Source organism: Littorina saxatilis, linkage group LG3 (assembly GCF_037325665.1).
Source record: "Littorina saxatilis isolate snail1 linkage group LG3, US_GU_Lsax_2.0, whole genome shotgun sequence".
Classification (NCBI taxonomy): Eukaryota; Metazoa; Mollusca; class Gastropoda; order Littorinimorpha; family Littorinidae; genus Littorina; species Littorina saxatilis.
Genome location: NC_090247.1, coordinates 58,846,667 through 58,867,703, shown reverse-complemented (window position 1 = coordinate 58,867,703; position 21,037 = coordinate 58,846,667). Strand labels below are relative to the sequence as shown.

The 21,037-nt window shown below is 43.0% G+C and overlaps 1 non-coding gene across 1 annotated transcript; it reads right to left on the bottom strand.

Moving 5' to 3' along the window:
• Window positions 1-4,752: 4,752 nt before the first annotated feature.
• Window positions 4,753-4,972, bottom strand: LOC138963367 (small nucleolar RNA U3). Its single transcript, XR_011454828.1, has one exon. It is a non-coding gene; the product is annotated as a small nucleolar RNA U3 (small nucleolar RNA).
• Window positions 4,973-21,037: the final 16,065 nt, after the last annotated feature.

Sequence of the window (21,037 nt, the reverse complement as noted above, 5' to 3'; positions counted from 1 at the left end):
AAAAAAATCAAAATGGACTAAAATTAATGTAAAAACAAGTCGCGTAAGGCGAAAATACAACATTTAGTCAAGCTGTCGAACTCACAGAATGAAACTGAACGCAATGCAATTTTTCAGCAAGACCGTATACTCGTAGCATCGTGAGGGCCTCAAAGGGGGGTATCATCACGATCACGGGAAGGGAAATTTTAGCTTTCACGATCACAGTTACCTTGATTTTTGTCAATGATCACCGCAGCCAATGATAAAAACAAATGACGATCACGATCACGAGACTTGATTTTTTTGTCATCACGGATCACGGGCAAAGTCCCATCACGATCACAGAAATGGAAATTTCGGCAATCACGGTCACAGAAAGGTCAAAAAACGCCAATCACGATCACGATTTTAAACCCTTTGGGGCCCTCCATCGTCAGTCCACCGCTCGTGGCAAAGGCAGTGAAATTGACAAGAATAGCGGGGTAGTAGTTGCGCTGAGAAGGATAGCATGCTTTTCTGTACCTCTCTTCGTTTTAACTTTCTGAGCGTGTTTTTAATCCAAACATACCATATCTATATGTTTTTGGAATCAGGAACCGACAAGGAATAAGATGAAAGTATTTTTGAATTGATTTCGAAAATTTAATTTTGATCATAATTTTTATATTTTTATTTTTCAGAACTTGTTTTTAATACAAATATAACATATTTATATGTTTTTGGAATCAGGAAATGATGAAGAATAAGATGAACGTAAATTTTGATCGTTTTATAAAAAAAAAATTTGTTACAATTTTCAGATTTTTAATGACCAAAGTCATAATTAATTTTTAAGCCACCAAGCTGAAATGCAATACCGAAGTCCGGCCTTCGTCGAAGATTGCTTGGCCAAAATTTCAATCAATTTGATTGAAAAATGAGGGTGTGACAGTGCCGCCTCAATTTTTACAAAAAGCCGGATATGATGTCATCAAAGACATTTATCGAAAAAAAGAAAAAAATGTCCGGGGATATCATTCCCAGGAACTCTCATGTAAAATTTCATAAAGATTGGTCCAGTAGTTTAGTCTGAATCGCTCTACACACACACACGCACAGCCACAGACAGACAGACAGACAGACAGACAGACAGACACACACACACACATACACCACACCCTCGTCTCGATTCCCCCCTCTACGTTAAAACATTTAGTCAAAACTTGAAGACTAAATGTAAAAAGACTAGGATCACACCGGAACAAGGAAAAATAATTCACTAGGATTACATCGGAACACGTAATGGTAGCTCAGTCTTTCCTACTACCTGATTAAATTGAATGAAGCAGCAGCTAGCTAGCCATTCTGATACTCATCGGTCCACGCTATCGCTCTGATAAATGAAGACCCGAAGACGGTAAGTAACTCATTTTGACCTGAGTTCAGGATGCTAGCTAGCCTCTTTCTTAAATCGAAGCAAACTACGACCAGAATTTCAAATCATTCAGGTGCAGATTGAGTCGTCTCTTATCAGTGCACTGATGAAAGGCATCAGCACTCTAATCAGAAGTGAACACATTTCTGTAAAAGGTTAACAGTTTTGTAGATTACACTCGATCCGTCCTGGGTTTACCCGAGGCATAGACCATTTATCCTGGACCGCCAACTAGCTCTCTCTCCGCTCTTTTTGTCTATTATACGAGGTAGCGGCCTCTCGCATTTAGGAACCTACGCTTACATGGCCTCTCAGAAATCAGGGGGATGTCATATCCGGTGTCGATTGTAAACATGGACGAAGTTGCCGAGGTAAGTTCTGAAAATGCTAAAACAAACTCAGCTAAAGTACATATGGAACATGTTTTTCGATGAGTTTTGTTAAGTTTAGTTTGGAGTTTTGGAAAATCCAGTTCATTGTCACCTCCCATTGTCACAAATAACTGGAGCGTGCTTTCTTTTCACTGTCTTCGAATCGCTGGCCTTTCAAACCGGACGCTAAGCGCCCCTGACTGAAGTCGAGCGTCGTAACCTCGAAGGGTCACGTGACGAGTTGGCGGTCCAGGCTATTTGGTCTATGCCATAGGGTAAGAGCAGCCTTCCACTTGGACTCATACCCAAATTCTACAGTCTGGCAGCTTTCACTGCAGAGTTGACATTTCGGGGGAAGGGGGCTAAATTAATTGTGTTACACCGTGCAATATCAATCTGATAATTCTATTCCTCTTCTTCTTCGTTCATGGGCTGAAACTCCCACGTTCACTCATGTGTTTAGCACGAGTGGATTTTGTACGTGTATGACCGTTTTTGCCCCCGCCATACGCCGATTTCGGGGGAAGCATCCTGGGTATTTTCGTGTTTCTATAACCCACCGAACTCTGACATGGATTACAGAATCTTTTCCGTGCGCACTTGGTATTGTGCTTGCGTGTACACACGAAGGGGTATTAGGCACTAGCAGGTCTGCACATAAGTTGACCTGGGAGATCGGACAAATCTCCATCCTGAACCCACCAGACCGACGACAGCGGCCGGGATTTGAAATCACGACCTTCCGATTAATCAATCAATCAATCAATATGAGGCTTATATCGCGCGTATTCCGTGGGTACAGTTCTAAGCGCAGGGATTTTTTTTTCTTTTCAATTTTTATTCAAGGCGCAGGGATTTATTTATGCCGTGTGAGATGGAATTTTTTTACACAATACATCACGCATTCACATCGGCCAGCAGATCGCAGCCATTTCGGCGCATATCCTACTTTTCACGGCCTATTATTCCAAGTCACACGGGTATTTTGGTGGACATTTTTATCTATGCCTATACAATTTTGCCAGGAAAGACCCTTTTGTCAATCGTGGGATCTTTTACGTGCACACCCCAATGTAGTGTACACGTAGGAACCTCGGTTTTTCGTCTCATCCGAAAGACTAGGAGGCCGATGTCTTACCACTACGCCACTGCGCCCGTCAATCTGATAATTCTATTCAGCAAAGATTACCCCCGTGCAACGAATATAACCAGGCATGTTGATTTTCGGTATGTGTCGAAATGGAGGGTTGCTCTTATACGGCTCAATGTAAAAGCTTGGACAGATCTGTTGGGGTTGTCATGGTTGTGTATCTTCAACAGTTTGGTTGCATATAACTGAGTAACCAAAACAATAATAAAAAAAAGGTGGGGTGGGTGGGGGGGGGGGGGGGGGGTGGCGGGGAGGGGGACACTTGGTAACTCCAATAAGACGACAAACTGATTGCTGTCGTTAGTGCCACACTCATCTACCTTTTGTAATCGGAAAATCAGACGGGTTTAACTGACAAAATGTCAACAGCACATACATGTGTTAAGGGGAAGGGTAGGGTTGAAGCTATTTTTTTCAAAAGATTTAAACAAATAAATTGTTTGAGGGGCACAACTCCAGTATGGGGTCTCGCAATCATTCTTGAGTGTTTCGTTGCGTTTTGTTTTGCATTTTAACCTCTTGTTCCTCCCCGTGGTCGCAGCACGTTTTGTTGTGTGTCCTCGGGCAGACTTTGTCGATATTTTCACGTTGTTTTTTATTACCAAATTTGAACGTCTGAGGTTGTTAATACACAGGCATTTGACGTAGAAATACGGAGGAAACAGAGTGCGCGCAGTGTGTGTGTGTGTGTGTGTGTGTGTGTGTGTGTGTGTGTGTGTGTGTGTATATGTTTGTGTGTGTGTGTGTGTGTGTGCAATCGTGTGTGTGTGCGTGTTTGTTGGGCGGGGAGCAACCACATACCAACAAAAGCTTTTAAACAACACTCATAGTATCCTTTTACACATCGTTCAGTGTGGGTGTGTGAGCAACCAGATACCAATAAAAGAACAAATACATGTTCAATATGTCCGGTATTTTATCAGACACAACTAATGCTAACGTGGCTGACCGAACTTATTATTTGAATACACCTCCTCAGTACGAAAGGGAAAGAACTGGTGTTAAGGGTGGTGGTGGTGGGGGGGGGGGGGGGGGTTGATTACCCACCTCTCAATCGATTGGCACGGAGGAATGATCAAAATAAGTAAGGTGGCAGGGAGTTTTACCAGCATAGTGTGCATTTATTGAATGCATCAATGTAAATTAGGATACATTTTAAGATTAGGATAATTTACAATGTATTTCAGCATTCGAACTGTAACCGCTCAGAATATCATTCCTTCCTCCGCCACCTTCCCCTCCACTCTCCCTCCCTACCCCCCCCCCCCCCTTCTGTGTGCAATGAATGTATGGATGAAGATTGAGGAAATGGCAATTTGCAGAAATTGGTACAGGTGGAAGGGTTTGCCTTTTCCTCAAGCTATCTTTACTATTAATATTGACATTGTTGAAACAGAAATGAAAATAAGATAAAATAAGAAAACTTTGTTCATTTTTATTTGACATAAAACATGGAAATTTGTCTTTTGACACCACATCGCAAATGGAGTAAAAACTGATTTCCTCTAGAACAATCACACAAACTCAATTAACGTTATTGACAAACATTTCGCATTTCTTGTGCAAACATGGAGGTCTGTACGCTCCCCCTTATCAAAGATATTTCATGAACATAATTAGTGTTTCCCAACAAGTTTGTGTCTGTACAGTATCCCGAGTTGTAAAACTTTGAGGATAACGAACGAGGTAGTTGTACAGTTTGGGTTGGGAAGGTGGTAACGCTGCAAATGCCATTTGGTTGAGAGAAAAAGATTTTAACCGTGAGCGATTAGAATGCTGTGGAGGTAGAATAAATTGCCGTTTTGTTTGTAAAACAGTTGTTTGTTTGAACCGTAACCGCTCAGAATGCCATCCCTTCCTCCAACTCCCCACAGAAGGGAGGAGAGGAACGTTCATCAATGGCACAAGCCAACCGCTAGAGCCAGCAGTCAGCCATGCCCGCTTCGCGCTCAGAAGGGGAGGCTGCTTCTCGTCCTCGCGGGTTACGGTCCTGTCAGTTTTACCTGACGTCTCGGCAGAACATACTTTTGAAGTGATCCCTAAAAGTATGATCTTACCTACTTTCGGGATAAAAATGACCCCAATTCAGGGATATTTCTATTTTAAAATGGTATGTACAATTTAAATGATAGAGAAACAAGTTTTACATGTTTTTTTAAAAACAACAGTTGTAATCTATAATTAAAATGATAATAACATATATTTGTTAGTGATGTCCATTATTTAAAAAAACACGCAAATTGAGTATTGTGGTTACATTACCTTTAAATATAAAACCTTTCGGTAAAGTAACAAGGGTTGAGACTCGTGCTGTAGTGCTCCGGATCACGAATTTGTGTGTAATTGTTGCCTCCCCTGGCAAGATAAAAAATTCGCCTCAGTAACAGCTATTGTGTTTTCAGCGTAGCAATAGGGCCCGATATTTAGACGAGACAAGTATAATGCCGACGAGTCGAAGACGAGTCGCATTATACTTGTTCGAGTCTAAATATCGGACCCTATTGCTACGCTGAAAACACAATAGCGTTTATATAGCTATTCTGACATTAAATTCTGTGTTAGAATCATGTTTTTGTCAGCGACAAGTACCAGAATGGTCCATGTCGTTGATTGCAGACGACGGTTCCCTTTCCGCATGAAGCCACGGAAATAACCGAACATTGAAAAACCCACGGACATGTATTACGGAGAAAACTCGAGATAACCGGATGCTTAGCATTACGTCAATATGTTAGGAATCATATGACGTCATGACGTATCATGCTTGCCTACGTAGATTGTATGTTCGAAAGTCTGACTTGTGTTGGGAATTCGCGTGGTGAAGACAGCGGTAAATCTGTAGATGATAAGAGAACAAGGATTGTCTCAGAAGAAACGACGAAATGTTTCAGACCGGTAACTTCATTTCAACATTGCACTATACAATGGACGTTCTATGTGACAGGAGAGTTTGCTGATTTTGTGTTAAACATTGGAGAGATCGTCTGCTAGAATCCGAGATAGGTCGCTTCAGATTGCAGCTTCTGGAAATTTGCAAGGTTTGTTGCCTGTTAAAGAACTGGATTTTACACGTAATGTAGGGCCTATGTCATGTACAGTAAGCAACAACAAAAACACACACAAAGCAAATGGCATCGTCTGTCGACTAGTCACAGAGTGACAGAAACAAACCTGGCGAGGTATGCGTGTACTTTATACACGTGGAAGAAACCGGAACCACGCGTCTTTGTTATTGCCGATATCGTTTGGATATCGGCAAAAATGGCCAACTTTTGTATCGTTATGCTTTGATGATCGGAAAAGGGATGTGTGAGACCATCCAATCACAGCCCCCGAATTCCCCCACGTGTCCATCAGAATAGCTATATTGTTGGATGGCAGAAATCAAGTAAAGAATCTTTTCTCACACGCAGTTTCACACATAACCATAAAACTGGTGGCATACACATTAATAAAAGCTTTTGTTATCGGTAGTTTATAGGTTGGTTTACTTGTGTTGGACTCTATTAGGTTGTTGTGCGGTTTAGCCCTTTTATTCCCCGTTCTATATCATATATATATGATACTATATAATTATATGCACACAAAGCCGGGATGTAAGTGGGGATAAATTTGCATTATCAAACAAATTATTTTTTTACCAAACCTAATTATTGATCTTCAAAAAAGATAGGTATAATTTCCAATAACTATAAAATTTGTTGGGGACATTGTGAGTATTATGCATTATATTTTTCAACTTGAAATCTTTGGTGCATAATTATCATAAAAACAGACATGCTCGGGACCTTATCATTCAATCTAACAGTGTAGATGTAATGTTTAGCCAATAACAAAATCAAATCAAAGACTGTATCGGTATATACATTCTGTGCATATCTAAAATTAATCAATTTCTTAGAAAACACGACTTGTGCACAATGCAAAAAAATGTTGCTTCAACCATTGCAAAAGATCATTGCAAAAGTGTTGTACTTTAATACAGTCCCACAAAAAGTGTTGCGAGGTATCCTCATAAATTTGACATAGGGTGCAGAGTGGAGAATCAACAATTTTCTTCAAAATCAAAAGGCGTTTTGTTGGTAAAAATTTCGATACAACCAACAATGTTAATGTAGCCATGTGGAGATTTCACGGCTATAGTCTTTTTTTCTCTGTCCATCCCTGTCCCGGTTATTCCCCTCGAGGCGCCCAGGAGTGGTACACAGGAAAATTAAATATTTGAGGTGGTTTCAGATGCTGAAGCCGTTTTAGCTACTACGGTGTTATTTTCGATTTTAACTGGCATACAGGAGACCATTATTGAACCCCTTTAGATAATGAGTGTGTTACCTCGCTTCTTCCCCTGTTCGCATGCGCACAAACACCCTTATTAAAGGAAATCACCGCCACTCGACGCTTCCTACTTGACGAGATTAGCACGGTCAGTGAGGCGACCAGTGTCCACGTTCTTTGTCTGACTATCTTCTTCCCTCTCTCTGCTCCCCGCATTTTCTCCCCCTGTTGCCATGTTTGTGTATGACGTATGCGCCTGTGTTGGCTCTAAATCTTTTGGTTGTGATTGTGCGTAGTGCGTGACTTTATGATGGTTTTGTTGTTGTGACTCGGTCCATGTTTTTCGTCTTTTGCTGCTCGACCTTTCTGTCTCTTTCAAACGAGCCGCTCGTGTCATGTTTTTTTTTGGAAGTAGGGTCTTTCCTTGTTTCCTGTTGGTTTCTTTGTTGTTAGAAATATATTTGACTTTGACAGGGTCTGATAATGTTGATTTCTTTGTTGTTGGAAATAAATTATATTTGATTTTGACAGGGTCTGATAATGTTGATTTCTTTGTTGTTGGTAATAAATTATATTTAATTTCGACAGGGTTGGATAATGTTTGTTTCTTTGTTGTTGGAAATAAATTATATTTTACTTTGACAGGGTCTGATAATGTTGATTTCTTTGTTGTTGGAAATAAATTATATTTGATTTTGACAGGGTCGTATAATGTTGGTTTCTCTGTTGTTAAAAATATATTCAACTTTGACATGGTCGAATAATGTTGGTTTCTTAGTTGTTGGAAATAAATTATATTTGATTTTGACAGGGACAGGGTCGGATAATTTTGATTTCTTTTTTGTTGGTAAAAAATTATATTTAACTTTGACAGGGTCGGATAATGTTGGTTTCTCGTAGTTAGAAATCAATCATATTTGACTTTGACAGGGTCGGATAATGTTGGTTTCTCGTAGTTAGAAATACATTTTTTGATTTTGACAGGCCGGGTCGGATAATGTTGGTTTCTTTGTTGTTGGAAATAAATTATATTTGACTTTGACAGGGTCGCACTACGAGCATTGTCCCCTTGGCTACTTCAGGGCAGGAGACGCGTGCCTGACCGTTGAGTGGTCACAAGAGGAGGGAGACTGGAGGGCAGCGTCGGACCTCTGTGTGCTTCGCGGAGACACCCTGGCCGTGCTGAACACGGAGCAACGTTACGAAGACGTCATACGCTCCCTGAAACCAGAACGATGGCGGCGGGTGCCTTTCTTTGTCGGGCTTACTGTGGTTCTCCTTACTCATTCCACTATGGTCTCTCTCTCTCTCTCTCTCTCTCTCTCTCTCTCTCTCTCTCTCTCTCTCTCTCTCTCTCTCTCTCTCTCTCTCTCTCTCTCTCTCTCTCTCCCTCTCTCTCTCTCATTTTCGGTCTTTTCTCTCCCTTTCACGCCATGTGTATTAACTGTGTGTTAATTGCCTTTTTGTGATAGGTACAGGAACATACTCCAGTGGACAGGCGGTACCATGGCGTTTCATCGACTCGGTTCCAACCCAGCCTTCCTTCTGCCTCGTAGGAACGAAACGATGACCCTGTGTGCTTTTTGGGGGTATCGCCGAGACAGGCATGAGACCAAGGGTAGGGCGGATGGTGGTGAGAGAGATGACTGGACGGGGAATGTTTACAGTGCTGTGTGCCGTGCCCGCCAATGGTTAGCTCAGGCACCGTCGCGGCAGACGCGCCTATGTTCTATGCAGGAAAATGCAGCGCGCTATTCTGGCCATCTGGCCAACTGTCGTCCTCATCTCTAAGGCGGACTGATACTGATACACCCGCCTTCAGGCTCAGGCATTTTCAAACGCTCGACTCAAGACTGGAGATACAGTTAACCAACTGTTACAACAAACACGAGCAGTGGGCCGCCGTATGCCAAAAACCTACAAAACGCCAGCCAACCCCTCCACAGCATTTCCCTTCATCCACTTCTATGGTCCGGCACAGACCATTTATCCTGGACCGCCAACTAGCTCTCTCTCCGCTCTTTCTCTCTACTACGAGGTAGCGGCCTCTCGCATTTAGGAACCTACGCTTACACATCTTGGACACCCGGCCAGTACTGAAACTGGCCTTGGCAGGGAACGATTCAAGGGGGGGCAATCTCAGTCATCTCAAAGAGGGAAATCCAAACGTAATCCGCCTTGTTCGATTGTATGGGCTTGGACGATAGAGAAAAATAAGAAAAGCAAAAGCTGGAGTCAGTCTGGATGAAATTGCTATCAAGAACGCAGAATTGATTTTTTTCTGAGTTTTTGTTTTGCCGTAAGCGCCATGTACTGAAGCACTGAATTTCTCATAACTGCTGTTCACAATGCGGCCGCAGTGAAACCAACAAGGGGCCTCACTCTGGAAGAGTTTCCTGCTCCGATAAACATGGCGCATACGGCAAAAAAAAAAAAAACTCAGAAAAAATCAATTCTGCGTTCTTGATAGCAATTTCGTCCAGACTGACTCCAGCTTTTGCTTTTCTTATTTTTCTCTATCGTCCAAGCCCATACAATCGAACAAGGCGGATTACGTTTGGATTTCCCTCTTTGAGATGACTGAGATTGCCCCCCCTTGAATCGTTCCCTGCCAAGGCCAAGATGACGCTTACATGGCCTTTCAGAAATCAGGGGGATGTCATATCCGGTGTCGATTGTAAACATGGACGAAGTTGCCGAGGTAAGCTCTGAAAATGCTAAAATAAACTCAGCTAAAGTGCATATGGAACATGTTTTTCGATGATTTTTGTTAAGTTTAGTTTGGAGTTTTGGAAAATCCAGTTCATTGTCACCTCCCATTGTCACAAATAACTGGAGTTACTGACTTTGACCTTGGTTTGTGTGAAGGTCACGCTCAATGAATAACTGCAAAGTCCAGCAAATAAAGACATGCATCTGTGCTATCGAAAAAGCTCAAAAACTTTTCTGTCCGACTTATGTATTGTGTGTTCGAAAGAATGAAATGTCAATAAAAGTATTCATCAAACTAACTATGCGATACTTTTTTTGCACAGTATATATACATAGATATATACGGCTTCTGTGTGTGTGTGTGTGTGTGTGTGTGTGTGTGTGTGTGTGTGTGTGTGTGTGTGTGTGTGTGTGTGTGTGTGAGTGTGTGTGTGTGTGTGAGTGTGTGTAGGCAACACCTGTGGATTGTAGAGTTCTGATTGTGATGGGGTCTGGCGGCTTTTGTCTCACTGTATGTTCTGGCCTTCCTTTGAGAAGCCATAACAGTTATTATAGGGCTTAGTCTCAATCCCGTTTGAGAGGACTTTGCCTTCAAAGGTAATTGTGGTGTTTCGGCACTCGGTTACATTTGACGTCGTCGACAGGGATAGGACTCGACATGAAATGTTCAGGCCACTCAGTGAATCATTTTCGTGCTCAGTCTTCCCATTCCACCAACCTGGCGGGAACTTTGGGGACAAAGTTCATTCAAAGGGGGTCGAGTGTGACAGGGAGACTACCGTCGCCCTGTAAAGACATGCAGGCAGGTTTCACAGTATTGTGTTCAGCAATTTACTATTTACACACTCAAATTCTACAAAATAAATGTTGGCACACAATTCAAAGGACATGTTTTTCCAACAAAGTGAGTTTGTTACAACTAAAAACAGTAATTTTTTTATAGTCCTGGTCCTTATTTATATCTAAAAACCAGGCGCAAAGCGGCATACCCTGAAAACGCAAAAAAAGCAATACGGTCATCCTATGCATGCATATAGCTCATATAGCCAAAACCGTTGAAGATAGAAAGACATTTATTGAACAAAAAATATGCCCCACATCATTCTTAACAAGTTTTGTTCTTGTATGTATATCAAAATATTGATTCTCAAATGAATGGTTTGAAAAAATACGACTTCCGGCAGACCTAGACCGTTTTGAAGGGAAAAACCGTCTTTTTTTTCAAACCATTTCTTGGCCATCAATATTTTCATATACATATGTAAGACCAAAACGTGTTAAGACTGGTGTTGTGCATCTAGTTTGTTCAATAAATGTCTTTCTATCTTCAATGGTTTTGGCTAGATGAGGTAACAAGAGAAGGATATGGGCATTGGAATTACGTCAACATTTCGAGCATTGTCACAGATGAAACATTTACTGCAGGGTGCTCCTGATTAACAAACCGAGCAAAACTGAAAATTATTGAAGAGAAGACATGTCTGAACAGTTTATAAAGAGACAAGTTTGCAATCATTTGTAAACACCATTATTGTATGGAGGAGTAACTGTTCCCCTACCCCCTAAGAAGGTATTTCTGTCCGTCAACCACGTGAGCGATCGCCACAAATCGAGGCATCACTCGCATTTCAGTTTGGACACACCGGCTGATTGCAAATGCACAGTACGTGTTTCGACACTGAAACGTGACGATTGAGCGTCAAAATAGTTTCTTAAAACAGTCGAAAATGGAGTTAAATGTGACTTCAACACTCAGTGGCGATCGTTAGAGTGGCGATTGTTACTAGACGGACACTAGAAAACCTCAGAAAATGTAATTACTTTGCGATTTTTTTAACTGAAAAACTGTTGCGGTCTTTTTCTGTCGAGCGCGAGCGTCAACGTAAAACAACGTGAGGTCACTTCCTCCCCAAACGGTTAGTTTTTGAATGAAAAGAAAAATGTGGCGATCGTTACATTGTTTAGACGGACTGGATCGCAACTTTGAAACTCGGGTCACCGTGCGTCGATCAAGGGCAAATTGACCTCGGCAACATTATAACTCACTTCAAGGGTGCACAAACTTGTATTTACAGTATACAAAATTAGGTAAACTTGTGTTTTTGTCCTGTGAAATCACAATTAGTTTCGATGCTCTTGATATCGCTATGCGGACGGACAGATCCGAATCCCCATACATTTTTTTTGCGGAGCTAGTATAAGTTAGAATTTGTGTTATGGATATCGATTGTTGTTGAAAAACAATCATTTCAATGTGTTCTGGCACTCTCAACCACCACAGCATTGATACTTGTGCATGTGTGTGTTGGAATTTAGTTCTTTGTTTAGTGATGCTGTGGCAAAAGTAAATTCATCCGTCCGTATTTTGACGATCGCCACCATTCACACGCACATAAATAAACACATTATCAAAAATTTCAACTTTTATTTTCAAAAAAGTATTTAAACAACAACTAGTTTGCATGTTAATACAACAAATACAGCAGATTCTCACAGATATGGATTTAAAAGACTAAGCAAATCTGAGACTATCAAAATGGCCTAATACCATGAAACCTGCCTGCACCTTCCTTTGAGTGGGCACAAACTGGTGGATGAAAATGTTCACACGTGCTCTAAGACGGCGAACCGCCACTGACGCTGTCTGTCTCTGTTTCGCGATTCACCCGGCAAAGCCGGGTATTCCTCTAGTATATATATATATATAGATGCGTACTGTGACAAAAAAGACTGAGTAGCGCGATTGTGTTGCTGCCCGTTATCACCTGTGAAAGCCATTAGAATTTTCTTTAGGAAATTCTGCAAGGATAGTTAAATGTCCAAAATATCAAATACCAGATGCAACTTGTCAGCTACACTTAAGTTACACAGGCTTCTTTTTAGTAACATTACAGACTTCGTGTCAACTTTTCAATTTGATTGAACATTGAGGGCGTGACAGTGCCGCTCCAACTTAAAGCCGGATATGACGTCAACGACAACATGTATCGAACACATATGGTGCGCGGCGTGTGTGTGTGTGTGTGTGTGTGTGTGTGTGTGACGGTGTGTGTGTGTGTGTGTGTGTGTGTGTGTGTGGTGTGTGTGTTAGTGTGTGTGTCAGTGTGTGTGTGTTAGTGTGTGTGTTCGTGTGTATATATGTGTGTGCGTGCGTGCGTGTGTGTGGGCGTGCGTATGTTGTCGTGTCTGAAAGCTCCTAATAAGGGCAGTAACGTACTCATCACTATCACGAATTTATCATTTTGTAGAATTACCTCCCTTGCACTAAACTTTCCTCTCACTGTCTCGCTCTCTCCCTCTCTCTCTCTCAGTGCTCTCTCTCTCTCGTTTTCACAAAGAAAGTACGCACAGAGAGACAAACATATGGGGAAGGAGAGAGAGAGAGAGAGAGAGAGAGAGAGAGAGAGAGAGAGAGAGAGAGAGGGAGGGAGGGAGAGAGAGAGTCGAGAGAGAGAGCAATCTTAACAGGGTAGAGCCAGACAGGCCGAGAAGTTGTACGATATCGGCAAAGTGGCCGCTTTCCTGCTTGGGAAATTAATTCCGTCTGTGTCTCCTGTTTCTTCGAATCGAGATGCTTTTTGCATTCATAAAGAAACTTCTTTCTCTCTCTCTGAAGAGTGTGAATAGAGGCGGTGGTCCCAACTTAGGAACATGCCTAAAATCGGACCCCCCTCCCTTACCTACTGTGTGTGTTAGCTCAGTCTCAGAAAAATGTATGAAAACATAATTCTCTTCATGACAACAAAATAAGTTTGAATTTCAAAACAAGCAAATGAGTCGTTGTTATTCGAGGTGAGCTTTAAAACCTTTCTGCCTGATACATTAAGCGGGGTCTGGAAAATTTGACTGTGGAGGTACAGTATTAATTTTGACATGCCAAATTAGAAAATGTTCGTTTTGTTGAAAATGAGGCAAAACCGTGGTGAAAAGCGTTTATTTTGACTTTGATGTCGGATGAATTTGTAAGCCATCATTTTCATGTTCAAAACAAAATCATCATCATCATCATCATCATCATCATCATCATCATCATCATCATCATCATCATCATCATCATCATCATCATCATCATCATCATCATCATCATCATCATCATCATCATCATCATCGTCGTCGTCGTCGTCATCATCGTCGTCATCACAAAAGAAATTTTAGAAAAGCATGCTAAAAGTAGTAAAACCAAACAGAGCCACACTGACGTCCGCTATGAGGTCATAAGCAACCTTTGTTTTGGGTTTCACTTTTTTTTCTTTTTCTATATTCGCTCATACAGCAACTCCGGAGGCCCTGACGAATGCCGTTGTACGCTAGAAGCTCTCCAAAGGTCGGTCCAAAAAGAGCTGCTCTCTCATTGTAGTGTCAGTAGGACGAATGTCACTGGGATACAGGCGGAATTTAACTCTGTTTTTGCTGATTCAAAAAACAAGAAAGGTAGGTTGTTGGAACGTTTGTTATTGACAAAACAATGCATTCACAAATATATCATTCTCTTGCGAATTCAAAAAAATTCATTCGCTTGCGGCTTCGTGGCCGGTGGAAGAAAAAATCGGCCAGATAAGTTTTCGTTATTGTTTGTCTGTGCACAAAGACCGTTGGGTCGATATATTTGTGAATGTATTGTTTTGTCAATCCTGGGACAGTAGGGGCGACCACCCCCAACCAGGCGCGTTCACAGGTGGCGGATAGTGTGATGGCCTTCAGATATGGAGGTTAGCTGCGAAATAAGCCAGGCTTGCCAGGACGAATAAGCAGTCGCGGACCAACTGGCGGTGCTTCCAACAGGATGGGGCGGGGTAACAGGTGGCACTGTTACACTCAAGAAATACCCCAGGTGTCCAATGACGGGAGCATCATGCGAACAAGAGCCGCATTTTAAGTTCTAGCCCTGGGGAAGGTCACCTCAGATAAACAAACAAGCCAGCTATGGCCAAATAGCCGGGTAGACTGGACTCGACAGCCCTGTAAAGCCACCAATCTAGGAGAAGGATCACTCCGATATAAAAACACGCTGAAGCCGGATGAGGCTGGGCCATGTATGGCGCATAACGACAGCTCAACGCATCAACGCTCATATGACAGTTTTGTCAATAACAAAACGTTCCAACAACCTACCTTTCTTATGTTTTTTATTCTGAATTTTGGAACGTTGGCAGTCTCTTTGTTTTTGGATCTGTTTTTGCTGGTTTTGTTGTTATTGGTGGTGGTGTTTTGTGTTGTTGTGGTGGTGGTGGTTGAGGTTTGCATTTTCGCAAAAAAAAAAGCTTTCCGAGCTGGAAATGGCTGCTCCGTTTCGAAAGTAGAAATGATTGTTTTAGTTTTGCCTCCCCCTCTCAATTTTTTTTATTTGGCTTCCGTATACGAGTCATAGGGACGTAGGAGACACGCAAGATACAAAGAGGTGCTATTTGGGGGGGGGGGGGGTGTATCGTGAGGGCATGCATGAAGGAGCGACTGAGCCCACTTTCGTTCTGAAGGGAGGCAGAAGAACATGTTTTGTACTTGAAATATCAGTTTTACCAACTGTACCCGTTTTGCAAAAAAGTCTGCAAGTTATCACCCCCCCCCTCCCCCGAAACTTGAAGCCAAAACTCCACGTTCCTTTGCTTATGTGCACTATGTATATTTGTGGGACCAATCACTTCAAGTTGGCGGTGGGGACAGGGTGGGGTCGATGGCGGAGCGGAAGGGGACAGGGCGGTAGGAAGGGGGTTCATATGTGCATGCTTGCGGGAGGGGCTGGAAGGGGGCATTATACACATATGCTTCGAGTGAATAGCCTGTATTCTTTATACGGTTCGAACATGCTGACAGAAATGACGTTGATATGATAAAGCATGACTCAGAATGGGAATATTTAAAAAAATTCATATTTGCTGGACTGACACGCTGCAAGAGCTGATTGCGTGCTCAAAGGTACTGTCCTTCCCGTATAAACAGTCGTGTTCACCACCAAGGATATGCCCAGGCTTCTGCAAGAAGTATGAACATTCTCTGCCCAAGACACATGTCAAAGATCAACAGGCCGGCTGCAGAGCAGGGAGTTTACCCAAACAAAGCACCCCATAATATCTTAGTGAAATACAGATTCAACAACAAACAAACAAAATCTCCATTTTCAACAGAAAACAATCATTTGATTTGATTTTAATTATGTGCCCAAGTGAAAGAACGTAGTAGCTTTGACAAATGTGCGGTAGCATCATCATCATCATCATCATCGTCATCATCATCATCATCATCATCATCATCATCATCATTGACTGAGACAGTCGTCGGGTGGGGTTGGAGGGGGGGGGGGATATCGTGTGTGTGTGTGTGTGTGTGTGTGTGTGTGTGTGTGTGTGTGTGGGGGGTGATCTCGAAGGCAGAAGTTGCAGACACCTTTCTCCAGGCTGTCCTGTTACTGCATGGCCGTCGACACGAGTTCAGGATGTTGTCTTGCGTTGTCCCCCGCACCTGCCTCCTCCTTCGACTTTCTTGCAGTGTTCCTCATGACGTGTTCAGACAACGCCAAATGTCTTCGCCTGATGGTTACCAGGGAAGGTTCTTTGGGACCCACGATGCTCTTGACGAAGGTACAGTCGAACCACAGACCACCTCTCGGAAGCGACCACCTGCCCACAATGACCACTCTGAAGGATCCCAACAGAGTTGTTCTTCTATAATACAGCGAAACCTGCCCTGGCGACCACCTCTTGATAACGACCACCTGCCCAAAACGACCACCCGAAAGGATCCAAATGAGTTAAAACGCACCTTTCCATAGCGACCGCCTGCCTATAACGACCACCTTTGGCTTGTTTCTTGGGTGGTCGTTAAAGACACGTTCAAGTGTATACAGTGTACACTCTTGGTTTAAGCTGAGTTTTATGTCCACTTACTTGTACATAAAGTGTACATACATTTATAAAACAACAAGCCTACTCTTACTTTACACGGGACTGAGAGCCGAATTGTACGTTCAACCCCGAAAACCAGGTTACAGTCAAGCTTTTCTTCCCTGAACCCCCCCCCGCCCCCTCCCCGCGGGTTAGGGGGTGTCCCATATTGGGACGAGAAAGAATTTACCCGATGCTCCCCAGCATGTCGTAAGAGGCGACTAACGGATTTTGTTTCTCCTTTTACCCTTGTTAAGTGTTTCTTGTATAGAATATATATATAGTCAATGTTTGTATAGATTTTAGTCAAGCAGTATGTAAGAAATGTTAAGTCCTTTGTACTGGAAACTTGTATTCTCCCAGTAAGGTAATACATTGTACTACGTTGCAAGCCCCTGGAGCAAATTTTTGATTAGTGCTTTTGTGAACAAGAAACAATTGACAAGTGGCTCTATTCCATCTCCCCCCTTCCCCCGTCGCGATATAACCTTCGTGGTTGAAAACGACGTTAAACACCAAATAAAGAAAGAAAATTCTTCCCTGAAGGACTTACGCACGTATTGACCCATCACGCTCAAACGTAAACGAGTTAGAAAGTTAAGAAGTAATGAGGAGTCTTTAATTGATTTCGGAACCCGTGAGACCAACCGAACCTTCTATTAGCTCAATACATTATTTAAGCATTCAACACCTTGGACTTCAACGCGACGGGAGACAACGCTGGCTAGACTAAATGCTGAGTTTATCTGCCCTTGTCACATCACGTACGAATCGATAAACGGACACAAAAGCTTTTCCCGTATGTACGTAATTGCTGCCGGTCTGTCGATTCTCGGCGTGATAGGTCAAGCGTGGCCATTTGTTTTAAACGCAAGTCTAAGCAGTTTTTAAAAAATTATATTTTATATTTCGTTTCATATTTTTACCATTTTTTTTCATCAATATTATTTCTTTTGAAGACGGCAGTCCCCGGGCTGTTTTGTACATTTGAGCTTTAAGGAGTTATTAAATATCCTTAAAATGATTTCGGAGCCTGTGGGACTGCTCAATAAATTAGCGTTTCACAACGTGAAATTCAACCCAAGGGAAGGAGGGTGGGGGGGGGGGGGGGAGGGACAACCAAGTTAAATGTTCGCCTGCCTCTGTCACAGCACGTACTAATCGATAAACGGACACTAAAGCTAAAAAAAAAAAAAAAAAAGAAAAGGGGGCCATCAAAGGCATAGTCCTTCCAGTGAAAACATTTCGACTCGATCGCCATCTCAGATCTGACCAGGAGTTTACATGGGATAAGACCATCCCTTCACTTCGTCACATACCAAATACCAACACCCTGACTGCTTTCTGTCGTGAGCTGGGATTTTTTTTAAAGAATTCATTTCCGAAAAAGACACTATATAGTGCCTTTTACGAAAGTAATTCTTTATTTTTGTTGTTACCCCCTACACCCCATCCCATCCACCCCATCCCATCCCCTACACCCCATTCCCTACACCCCATCCCCTACAAACCCCTCCTAGCCCTCTATCAGGAAGAGGGTGGGGAGGGGCGTCCAAGGAAATGGGGCTCTGCCCACCAACCCTTTGCAAAGGGAGGGGTTGGGTTGCCAGATCCCCCTCTCTCGGATCTCATGGCTAGAGGGGAGCTACCCATCCCTTCCCATCCGTCTCTGTGAGATGGGTGCAGGGGAGAAAGATTTAGGAAGGGTTGACAGAGCCCCCTCTATGCTCTCTCTTAGTCAGAAACAAATACCCCACCAAAATGCCTTTCTCAAATTTGCCAGGTGACTACGGTACATCTTGTTAGAAACCGAACGGTTAGCGTGTCTCTGAAAAGACACTCTCGAAAAACATCATCGTTACTGACACAAAAGGTATTAATGACTTTTGTCGTTTTTGTTTGAGCAATTTAAATGTTCTCCAATCGATAAAACGACCAAATACAAGTGAAAATGTGTACTTTAACATTCAGCCCTCGTTGTAGAGCATGAGCGCATTAAAACAAAATTATTCGTCACTGTCAGCTAGTGAACTCTGCTCATTTCATTCGACGTTATTCACACCTGCCAACTTCCATTGTAAACAGTTACTGTGCTTTTTTGGAGGTGCCTATTTGCGTTTGTAAGAATTACTCCCAGTGACAATCGATTTGGTTACACAGAGAGACAGAGAGCGAGAGAGAGAGAGAGAGAGAGAGAGAGAGAGAGAGAGAGAGAGAGAGAGAGAGAGAGAGAGAGAGAGAGAGAGAGAGACTGAGAGAGGCAGAAAGAGAGAGGCAGAGAGAGAGAGAGGCAGAGAGAGAGAGAATGTGTGTGTGTGTATGTGTGTGTGTGTGTGTGTGTGTGTGTGTGTGTGTGTGTGTGTGTGTGTGTGTGCCTGTCTGTCTGTCTGAGTGTCTATGCGTGTGTGTTTGTGTGCGTGAACAACAAATGTGTGGGGAGAGTTGAGTAAGGGACAAATCCAGCCCGGGGGGGGGGGGGGGGGGGGCACTTTGGTGTCCAAAACCAACCGGTGAGACCAAGTGGTCCCACGGGGGACGCTTCAATAACGCAAACAATCCCCCGGGGGACACTTCCAGGTGAGGGTCAGAACGGGGTGTTACACCGGTATGAAAGTAAGACGTCTCATCGGTATTCAACCTGTCACACTGAATCAGTATAATTTTTCAACAGTATCCAGAGGAATGCCAGCATTGCTGTTAGCTTTAGATTCTATTTTGTTTGGCACACACAAACGCACGCACTGACGCACGCACGAATGCACTAACACACAGTCAAACACGCCCGCGCCCGCACGGCACACGCACACATGCACACTGACACCAACACACACACCGGCACACACACAGATGTAAACTGGACCATATATTTCTCACGGCGAAGATTTATTCTGACATTTACCCACTAAAGAAGTACACACCCAATTTATACCCACGCAAGAACTCTCATTCGATCTCACTTCCATCTCCTGAATTTGCCATTTTGGGCGTCACCCATTAGCGTGTGTGGTTAGACTGGAAAAGTGTTGCTATGTCATTACCGCGTCCGAGACAACGGCTAGGACTACACCACATGCAGGCATCTGAAGGTTATTCTCCAGACTTGGACCAGACTTGGACCAGACTTGGACCACTGAGTTACAGAGGAACCCCCCTTTTAAGACCTTCAAAAATCTGAGAAAACCAGGTCTTAATAAAGAGGGAGTCTTAAAATGGTGGTATATTTATAGAGCGTATGAACAAAATATCTGAAATAGCAAGGTCTTAAAATGGAGGAAGTCTTAAATTGGGGGGTGGGGTGGGGGGGGGGGGGGGTTTCACTGTACCCATGGATAGAGATAACAACGGTAACGGGTCCCAAAGCTGTCTCCGCTGGGTGCCATCTTCGATCGGCCTTTGGTCCCCACTGCCTGCCCGCATTAACCGGTTGGGTTTGACGCCAGTCCTCTTAGCACTAATTGGCCAATCTTGGGAAGAATGACACCGTCTGGTTTCTCTTCACATGACCCAATAAGTTTCGCTATTGTTTTCGCGCTTTATAATTATCCGTGTCTAGGTTTATCCAAATACGACTAGAATGCTAGTTCTTATGGAATGCTAAAGCTGACTTTTTACCGGTAGAATCCTAGTCGTAGCATACACAAGGATGCGGACACCGTCTGGTTTCTCTTCACATGACCTAATAAGTTTCGCTATTGTTTTCGCGCGTTATAATTATCCGTGTCTATAGGTTTATCCAAATACGACTAGAATGCTAGTTCTTATGGAACGCTGAAGCTGACTTTTTACCGGTAGAATCCTAGTCGTAGCATACCGGTATCTCTGGACTTGATCTTCTCTCTCAAGTTAATTAACAATACCGGTTTAGCGGCCATAGCGACGGCTCCCCCCACCCCCCCCCCCTCCCCCACCCCTTACGTTGTGGAACTGAGCCAGCGCTGACTTTTTCTTTTTTCTTTTTACTGGCAAAGTATGTCGTTCTGGAAGCAATGTATCGGTATCAGTGGAGTTGTGTGATATGCTTTCCTAACAATACCGGGTATGACCTAAGCCAGAGCCTGATCGAGATACCGGTATTTTTGTTCTTCTAAAAATTATCCATTGAGAAGGAAGCTCATCATCCATCATCAGCCCTACGACAAATGTCGCCAGTGGTTTTCCAGAGTGACGTTAAATAAACGATTTTATCAGCATCAATCATCAGGCCGGCAATATAACAGCTGGCAGGATACCGGTAGATTTTCCCGGTAAAACATCA